General features: G+C 36.3%; 1 long non-coding RNA gene across 1 annotated transcript; it reads left to right on the forward strand.

Moving 5' to 3' along the window:
* Positions 1-547: 547 nt before the first annotated feature.
* Positions 548-9,337, forward strand: LOC122227839. The gene is made up of 3 exons (XR_006206238.1): positions 548-698; positions 5,998-6,066; positions 9,256-9,337. It is a non-coding gene; the product is annotated as an uncharacterized LOC122227839 (long non-coding RNA).
* The last annotated feature ends 595 nt before the right edge of the window (positions 9,338-9,932 follow it).

Consider the following 9,932-nt stretch of genomic DNA (forward strand, 5'->3'; position numbering starts at 1 on the left):
TGCTCACTTCTATTTACATAAAATATAACTTTCTTCGTGTTATATTAGAAAACAAACACTATAGCAGTCCTGTCACTAATCATGTGAAGTGGAATATCGGTGGGTTCCATATACACCCAAGCCTAAGTGGTCCCCCTTATCCACAGAGGATATATTCCAAGACCCCTGGTGGATGCCTGAAAACACAGATAGTACTGGACCCCATCTATACTGTTTTTTTCCTACACAGACATACCTGTCATAAAGTTTAATTTCTAAATTAGACACAGCAAAGAGACTAAAAAAAGAACCAATAATTAAGTTAAAAAATAATACCCTATAACGAGATAGTTAGGTGAATATGGTCTCTCTCAAAATATCTTGTATGCCTTGTATACACCCTTCTCGTGATGATGTGAGGTGAATACCTACATTATGAGATGAATTGGGGTGGGTGGTAGCCATTGTGACATAGCCTTAGGCTACTTTTGACCTTCTGATGATAGTTCATAAAGGAGGATCATCTGCTCCTGGACTGAGGTTGAGTGTGGGTAACTAAAGCTGCAGAAAGTGAAACCATGGATAAAGAGAGGACTATTGTATTGGAATTCCTAGATGGCCCGAGTTACTTAAGCCAGAGTTTCAAATCACGCAAAGCAAACACCTGCCCCCAGGCACACATTCCTGTCACCCACTGAACTCACGGAAGTGATCATGAGGTTGGTTTTAAAACTGCCTGTCGTTTTTGCACATTGTCTTTGTATGCACCACCAATTCAAAGAATCTATTTATTGGTTAGTTAGTTTTTTGTCAGTTTTCCTTACTCTATTGAAACTCCATGATAACAGCGTCCATCAGAACGTCAGGACCAAAAGTTGATCCATTTCTGTTATAGACTAGTGTTTCCCAATTCAAGAAATATATGAACCACTTCTAGTGGGATAAATTACCTTGAACTTGAGAGATTATCTGTGCTAGACCCAAGAGGGCCAAAAATGGCTAGTTTAAAACTGAAGTCTTAGAATAAGCAAATATCTTTTATTATTTTGGCAAAATGAATGTTTTCTGTTTCTAACTAGTTAAAAGTGTGTGTGTGTGTGTGTGTGTGCTTAAATTCTCATAAGAATGAAAATACAACATTTAGAAAGTTTCATGGGCTGCCCAGCAATATGTCCTCAGACTTCTGATGGCTCAGACATCAGTCTAGAAAACAGTAGTGTAGACATTTGCAAGTTCATACTGGTAATTGTGTCAGGGGAGAAAGAAATATTTTATTCACATTATGAAGCAGCAATGATAGGTGCCAGAGTTAATCCAACTTTCTAATATCTTCTGTAGTGACAGAAAGAAAGGAGTAAAATGAGTCCACCTTACCTAAGGTTAGGTAGATTATATGAGTTAAATAACTTGAGAAAAATCTCTTCAGTAAACAAGCTGTCATCATCTCAACTTTATTATTATTTCATAAACATTATGGGAGAGAACATTTGACCAAATCATCACCACTCTTCAAAAATTGTTCCCATTTCACTTATATGAAAGTTAACTTAATATTTACGATTCTAGGTAGCAGAGAAACATCAAAAATTGGCCAATGGAAGATAACATGAGTAGGAAAACATCTTAAATGAAATTGAAACATAATATCAGTAATTTCTTTTTTTTTAGTTTTGAGTTTTTTAGTTTTTTTATTTTACTTTTTTTTTACTTTTTTTATTTTTATTTTTTTATTTTGAGAGAAAAAGCACGCATGAGCAGGGGAGGGGCAGAGACAGAGGAAGAGAGAGAATCCCAAGGTTCTTCATTGTCAACATAGAGCCCTACGTGGGGCTCAATCTCACAAACTGTGAGATCATGACCTAAGCCTAAATCAAGAGTCGGACCTTAACCAACTGAGCCACCCAAGCACCCCAATACCAGCAATTTTTAAAAGACCTAAGGAAAGCACTTTGATAATGAAAAGATGTACACTGAACTACTATTATATATCTTAACTTAAAACAATTTAAAGTTGCCCAATACCTTTTTTTTGTATTTGTAGATATATAAAAGAACTTGATATAAATTTATATTTATATGAATTCGAAAATTTGGTTCTTTAGACCAGAGATACAATGTATGAATGAAAAGGCAGAAGATGAAAAATCTAGATACTTCAAAGAAAATAGTATCTATTAAAATTAATAAATACTGAAAAGTTTCTTTTCTTTTAAAAATTTAACACACCAAATAACCTTCATATTGTTTTTACTGCTATCATGTATTCAAAAAAGCTTCAAACACCCTGTTTTACAGAATATAAAAATTTTATAGGAAGAGGAAATGCATAGAAATAAAGCAAACATATAATAGCAGTAATAATTAAGAGAATTAAACCTTTATATTTGTTTAAGTGCTCTCTGAAGAGCTTAACTACTCCCTACGATAACAGCAGGAGCATAGAGAGAGGCTGGGATCCAGAGTGGTTTCTTAGCCTGTAATATTTATTCATTCAAATATTTGTCGATTGTTTAGTTTTGTCTAGGTACTACAAAATGATTTGAGGTTACTCAGATGGAGAAGATACCATCTATGCCTTTTGGAGAGGGTGGAAAAATCACTCATATTAAAAGCAAATGCAAGGGAAAAGTGATATGTGACACATAGGTAAAACTAAAATTCTAGGAATGTTGAGTAGCAGGCTCTGGAAAACAGAAGTCTTCATGGAGTATGAGTACATGGCCTTTGCTTTGAAGGATGAGTCCAATTTGACCTTTGAGAAGAGCATTCCAGGCACAAAGCTAAGGGAATCAGGACAATATATGAAGATTATAGAGTTTAGTATGGCTAGAATATTCATTTTACATCAGAAGCTTAATGCTATTAAAACAAATCCCTTACCCTTCTGTTTCTTAATTTAGTCCCTCTGTAGTCTACCATACCGACATAGTTATCGAGTGTTTCCTTAAAAAACACCCCAAAACGTAGTGGGTTCTAATAAAAACCATTTCTTCTGCTCACTATTCTAGAGATTGGCAACTTGGATTTCCATCAGAGGTGTGGTTTTTCTGCTTTGAATCAAACTCTGTGTTTTTGTCTGGGCTTGCTCGGGAATTTGTAATCAGTCAGCAAAGTCAACTAGAGGCTGGGTCCTCTAGGAAGACCCCACTGGGATCACTCAGCTGTGTCTGATGTGTCATCCTTCAGCTGACTAACCCGGATTCTTCACATGGCAGCTGGGTGGGTTTCAGAAAGCCAGTAGAAGCTTAGGCAGACTATCACTTCCATCACATTCTATCAGCCACAGTAAGTCCTGAGTCCAGTCCAGATCCAAGAGGTGGGGAAATAGAATTAACCACTGATGGGAAAAGATGCAACATCACATCACAAAGGCTATGGATACAGAAAAGGATGAAGAATCAGGGCCATTAGTAATCCATCTGTCACACAAGCAGTAAAAAAAAGACAAGTTATTCTAAAATATTTAGAAATAGTCCATTTTTCTAAGCTAAATACTGGATTTTACTTCAGCAAGTATATGTACACATAAGCATGTAAATGCAAACACAGCCATTCCACACTCTTATCCTTAGAAAATTGGGCACTGTTTCTGTCTGCTTTATTTTATAGCTAATTTTTTTTCCAGTCACTGGCAGAAGCAGTAAAGGACTGGTCAAAGTGTTTTATTTTCCTTCTTCAATTCAGTGTCTTTTAACTTATCAACTGTCGTTACAATAAAGGAACATCAATTAATGCTAAATTACAAAGGGATTCTTGTGGGATTGCCTATTATAGCTGCCCTGATGCCAAAACCATTCAAAGTGATAAATGTTTTACACTGAATACCAAATACACTCATAATTATTTTGCCATTTACTAAAAGTGTTGCCAATCTACCTTTGATTCTAAAGAAACTGCACATCTTTATCCACTCAAATATAAAATCTTGTGCTCATGAGATCTACACAAAGACCCTTTTATGTGGGTCAAAAGGATGCTTCCCCCATGCCCATTTAATATGTTTTCTCTGAAGTTCTCTATGCTGCCCTTAGGGCCATCCACATACTGATGATAAGCATGTAACTTGCATAGCAAACTCCCTCCCTCCCAACCTCACATCACAATATCCAGAGTTCAGTATGTCCCATAACAAAATGATATATTTTTGTATGCTCTACACATACAGCTAAGGTATTGCTTTGTGAATAGAGCCCTACAATATAGATACAGTTTACCAGGAACTTAGCATTTAAACGACTTTCATCTTGACAATGACTGACATGTCTCGCTGAGAATATTATATATTTAGAAGATACTTTTTTTGAAGGCTCCGTACTTAAGAATCATGTCTCATCATATTCAGTGAACTTCTGAACTAAGTCTTAAATGTTTAAAGAAGGGTCACAAAGCCACTCTGCTACAAAAGTCTGCAACTTGCACCCAACTCGTATCACAGAAGAAATTCATGCATAGAATAATTTTTCCTAAGTTTTATTTCCATTTAAAGAAAAAAAAGGGGGGCTCTTCTACTTTCAGCTTTGAATATTTATTACTGAGAGGAGAGCTCGTGCTGGAGTCAAACAAAGTGAAAGACAAACTCTAGGGGGGGAAAGTACATCACACTCTTCATAAACTTTGTAAGAATTTCTCCAACACATGCTTCTCCATTTATACAACAGATCAAGGAAGGCTAGAATCCAATTTCAAATCAAATAACCCCCATATCGATGTGCAGGATAGTTGACAGTGCACTCTCATCAACTCTGTGCTTTCTGGTGGGTAATGTGCACAGTGTAACTTAGAGTAGCCATTTGGCAGAAAACCGCTCTAGTCAAATTGAAATAGCCTTTAGAGGCTTGGTTAGAATGGAGACCATAATGTATGCTTGTCATTTGATGAAAAATAGTGCGTTTAAATTAAGGGGAAAAAAATCCTGTCGTCCAGATCCGAGCTTGTACAATGACACGAGTGTCAAGATCTTATTTAAAAGTGTTAAGGTACAGTACTGCTCGGCTGCACAATTTGCAAGGAAACACGGGATCATGTGCCGGGGACTGAAGATTTGCTGCCTGATAGCAGCCATCGGGAGTGATAAAATATGTTTCTTCCAGATAATTACTTGCTGCTCAAGGAAAGTGGCATTTCTAAATTGATATTTCAATGCAGCATAAACAGATTATGTGGCACAGGTAGACACGGGCTAGTTTTTGTCACACGATTGGACTTGGAATCACTCAATGCCACATAAAACTAATTCTGTTTTATGCTTACAAAGCAATACAACTTCTCCGGAGTTAAGAAAATGTCCACTTTTGTGAATATAATGAAAGATTTGAACCTCAGATGGCAAAAGAAGAGAAGTTGTGGGTCTTTTTTTTTTTTTTTTGACAGTTTAAAAGGATTTTAAGAATATTCATGCTAGTAAAAGCTCTATACACATCTAGAAATGAAGCAGTTCCATGGTATTTAGGATTTCTCAGTTTGGTTAAGGAATAATTTATCTTCCAGGTACCATGCTAATGGATTTATATGCACTTTGTTTAATTCTTAAAGCAGTCCTACGAATCAGATAATAGTATTATTCTCATTTTACAAGTGAAATACCTAAGGTGAAAGACGTTAAGTGACCTAAGGTCTCACACGTGTGAGGCTAGACGCCAAACTCAGGTGTCTGACTTGAAAATTGTGTTATCTAATATTACGCACTGCGTATGTTCACAATTAGAGTTACCAAGAAATATAAGCTTGTTATCCGTGTATATAAGCAAACATACTATGAGCAAAGAATACTAGAGAAGGTAACAGCTTTTCCCGCTCTTATCCTAATATCTTCGGTAAGTAAAAACTCACTACAGAATGGTGCTAAGTACTGTAAAATCCTCATTTAAAGACAGCCTTGGCCGCCCGAGTCTGGACGACTACCCTACTTTTTTCTACTAACAAATCGGTAAACATTAGAAAGGTGGAGTAATACATACTCCAGCCTTACCAGCGTGGAGAACAAAATATGATATTGTTTTCATTATTATTTATTCAAAGGAATACAGTTCTGGGCCCTCAGCCAATCCTCTTTTCAGCAAGAGCGTCTTTTCTGAAGTTGCCATTGATGTAAGTTCCTCAGGATACAACGTGAGGAGGGGTTCCAGCGGCTGCCATAGGCCAGGTTCCATCCTTCCAGTTCACTTCCCTCACCCCAAACATACATAAGAGCGGACTCCACTACCCAGACCGCACAACCGTAAGAGTCCATATCACTTAATTACACAGAGCAACCTCCACTCTATTCCAAATCGCTTCCTCTTGAGGTCTGCCTTGGTTTGCTCAGGCTGCCATAACAAAATTCCAGAAACTAAGTGACTTGAACAACAGACATTAACTTTCTCACAGTTGTAGAGGCTAGAAGTCAAAGATCAAGTTCTGGTTTCTTCTGAGGCCTCTCTCCTTGGCTTGGAGCTGGCCACCTTCTCACTGTGTCCTCACGTGGTCTTTCCCCTACGTGTGTACTTTGCTGGCATTTCGGTGTCCACATTTTCTCTTCTTTTAAGGACAGCAGTCATTTTGGATTAGGACCCATGCCAATGGCTTCAGTTTTACAGAACTATCTCTTTAAAGGCCTCATCTCCAAATACAATAATGTTGTGAGGTACTGGGGGATTCAACATATGAATTTTGTGGTGGGAAACAATTCAGCCAATGACAAAGTCCATTTCTACCTTCTTTTAAGATTCAGTTGGACCCATTTTAAACCACACTTACCATTTGTCATATCTACAAGGTAATTACAAATGACCACACTCTAAATGGATATTTGACTTATATGTGTGCAAATAAAGAATTTGTCTTAATGTGTTTCCTGAAACAAAGATACTATGTCCAAATATAAATATATAGTATCTTTAGGTCCTCCAACAGCGAGTCACTTTCAATTGTCGTTCTCTTGAGTGGAAATGAGGTCCAACTTCAGGTAGTATCTTACTAAAGGGACAAAATTTAGTTATGTGATTTGCCAGCTGCTAAGTGTTTTTTGTGCAATTTTACGGTGATATGAAGGAGTGAACTTGAACATACCACTTAATGACTTGATGTCTCAGTTTCCTTGTCAATGACATAAAAGTTTTGGATTTTGATGACTTCCAAGACAGTTTCTAACTATAGAAGTCAGTGATTTGGGACCCAGGGCAAGTGATGTCTACATTATTGTATCCATTTTTGAGAGTGAAGCCCAGTTAGCTTTCTGAATTGCTACCCCAACTGTGACATAAAAAAATAAGCCTATACATGAAACTAACAACTTACAAAGTTACAGAATTCTCTCCAAAATTAATGGTGAAAGTTATTTTGGTTAACTTTAATTATTCTGTTAGATAAAGATAGGTTCCCCTCTAAGAAACAAGTAATTATTCTTGTATCAGTTAATTCGCTCTTAAAAATTCCCAAGTACTTGGGTTCAATTATGTAGATATATCTTAGTGGAATTCATGCCTTTTTTTTCCTTATAAGAATCAAAACATTGATTAGAATTCACAGAAAGAAAGTTCTTACCCAAATGTCTTACTCCACATCTCTCTACCAATCATTTCTGTTTTCCAGTGATAAATATCTTCAGCAATCTTTGCAATTTCTTCTGGTATTTACCTCACTATCTCACTTAGAAATGTTTAATACTTCTATCAATTTTATTTTTTATTTGTTACATTTTCAATTGAAAAACTAGAGAGAAGAGTATAATGAGGATACATATACTTACCTACATATTTAACTATTATTACATTTTCCAATTATGCTTCATTTTTTCTGTTTTGTTAAAAATTATTTTGTCATTGCTTGATTTTTTGAATGTTTATTTTTGAGAGAGAGAGAGAGAAACAGAGCATGAGCAGGGGAGGGGCAGAGAGAGAGGGAGACACAATGCGAAGTAGGCTCCAGGCTCTGAGCTGTCAGCACAGAGCCCGATGCGGGACTCGAACCCATGAACTGCAAGATCATCACCAGAGCCAAAGCCGTATGCTTAACCTACTGAGCCACCCAGGTGCCCCTGTCATTGCTTGGCTTTTAAAAATTGTGACTTTCTACTTTAGATGATTTTAGCTCTAGTATGTTCTCCACCTTCCCTACAATTATTGACTTATCTTTCCATTTGTTTAGTTTTATGTATCCCACTCTTTCATCCCTAAATTCTCCAACAGAACTCAAAACACAGTTTTTGTATATTCAAACATATCAGGTTTAATTATAGCTTAAGTCTGGACTGGTTGCCAGGACTGTAACACGGCTATTGACCTAGTACTTCCTGTATTTTTTCTCTGGGAACATTTCTCTCATTTTTTTTTTCTGGTGTTTAATTTATGCCTTTCTTTTTCCCCCCTTTTGGTTATTTTGGTGGACCGTGCAATTTAGAAACTTTCTAGAAAAATGGAACATAGAGATACCATATGTTTTCACTCTTATGTGGATCCTGAGAAAGTTAACAGAAGACCATGGGGGAAGGGAAGGGGGAAAAAAAAAAAAAGAGAGGGAGAAAGTCAAACCATAAGAGACTCTTAAAAAACTGAGAATAAACTGAGGGTTGATGGGGGATGGGAGGGAGGTGAGGGTGGGTGATGGGCATGGAGGAGGGCACCTGTTGGGGATGAGCACTGGGTGTTGTATGGAAACCAATTTGACAATAAATTTCATATTAAAAAAAAAAAAGAAAAATGGAACATAGGAGGTAAATATTTTGAAATTGTGCATGACTAATTAATGATAAAATGACTTTACAGTTGATTGATAATTTGGGTAGTTATAGAATCTTGGGATGGAAATATTATTCCCTTGGAATTTGAAAGGATTTGGTCCATTGGTTTTAGTTTCTGGCAAGGCTGTTGACAAATTTGATGCTATTCTGATTTCTCATCATTTGCATAGGTCTGTTTTATATTCTGTTAGCTTTTAGGATCTTGTCTTAATTGCTGCTATAGTAAAATATCACAATAATGTGCCTTGGTGTGTTTGTTTTATCATTCATTATACTGAGTCTGTTCTAACCGTCCATTTTTGTCTTTTTAGTCTGGAAATTTGTCTCTAACTTTTTTACTGATGATTTTCTCCTTGCCATTTCTTTTGTTCTCTCCTTTTGAAGTTTTCATGATTCTATGTTCGTTTCTCTTTTTTGCTTCTTTCTCTCTCTGTCTCTGAGATTTCCTTGACTTCTTTTTTTAAACAACATTAAAATATCTACTAACATATTTTGTATTTTCCCAAGTTCTCATTTTGCTGGAGCCTTTCTGCTCATCAGTATCTCATCTTTTATTCTAGATTACAAATATTTTGATCTCTGACACTGTGTGAAGTGGATGGAGGGTTGGAGAATGCTCAGAATTGTCAACATTCTTCAAGGCTAGTGAGCTCAACCATTTAATATGTGGACTATAAATACTTCTTTTTTTGTAAGCCTTCTTGATATCAGTTGTGTTTAATCTCACAAACCCAAGTTCATGATGACCTGGGAAGAGTACTTACCTGGCTAAATGGGTAGAAGAGAATTGGGAGCTCATTTGTTGCTTATAGATTTCATAAAACCTTACTGTTTTCCTCAATTCTTTTCTCCTGAAGTCCCTAGTATCTTTAATTTTCAATCATATCCAGGATTCTGCTTTGTGTTTTCGCTTGTTCTTTGGCTTCTGGCTCTGCAAGCAGTTAGTTTTCACTTTTTCCAAACTGCCAAGTCCATTATGAATCATTCACCCCCATTTGACTTTCCAAAGTCGTGTTGACATCCATTATAGATGATAGAATATTCTGTTGTGTTCTTTTCTTTTCTTTTTTTTTTTTTAGCCTGATCTATTTCTTCTTAATTTAAAAAAAAAATGTAACCAAGCTTTCCTGACATTTTAGTGAGGTTTTGGAGGGAGCAAGAATAAAAAATTCAAGAAGTGATACTTAATATTAAGTATGTATTTTTTCCTAAGGATTTCCTGGAAATTATATCAAAG

The sequence above is a fragment of the Panthera leo genome, chromosome C1 (genome assembly GCF_018350215.1).
Source record: "Panthera leo isolate Ple1 chromosome C1, P.leo_Ple1_pat1.1, whole genome shotgun sequence".
Taxonomy (NCBI): Eukaryota; Metazoa; Chordata; class Mammalia; order Carnivora; family Felidae; genus Panthera; species Panthera leo.